Source organism: Arachis duranensis, chromosome 9 (assembly GCF_000817695.3).
Source record: "Arachis duranensis cultivar V14167 chromosome 9, aradu.V14167.gnm2.J7QH, whole genome shotgun sequence".
NCBI classification, from domain to species: domain Eukaryota; kingdom Viridiplantae; phylum Streptophyta; class Magnoliopsida; order Fabales; family Fabaceae; genus Arachis; species Arachis duranensis.
The window spans coordinates 41,402,926-41,403,443 of NC_029780.3; positions in this window are offsets into that span (position 1 = coordinate 41,402,926).

Here is a 518-nt window from a genome sequence, read left to right on the forward strand (position 1 = left end):
CTGCAATCTTTAATTTCTTGTTAATTGCTTTGTGAACTTGGATCTGGAAAGGCAATTGAGGTCTAGACTTTGCTATCTAGTCTATGGAGTCCTGAGATCCACTTTTCCTTTTGGTTCTTCTGATGAACCACTGCTGCAATTTGAATTTCCATTTGCTGTTTGAGATCTAGTCAATTTCAATTCATCTTTTGTTTAGTTAATTATTGCAATTTAATTTCCCTTGCTTAAATTCTGAATTCCCAGTCCTCAAATCCCTTTTTCTATTCAAGCAATTTATATTTCTTGCACTTTAAGTTACTGCAATTTACATTTCTTGCATTTTAAGTTTCAGTCATTTAATTTCTTGTTCTTTAAGATTCAGCATTTTTACTTTCAGTTCTCTTTAATTTCTGCAATTTATCCCTCTCCCTTTACATTTTCTGCTATTTACTTATTGTTGGATACAAAATCACTCAACCAATACTTGATTCGCTTGACTAAATCAACCACTAAACTAAAATTGCTCAATCCTTCAATCC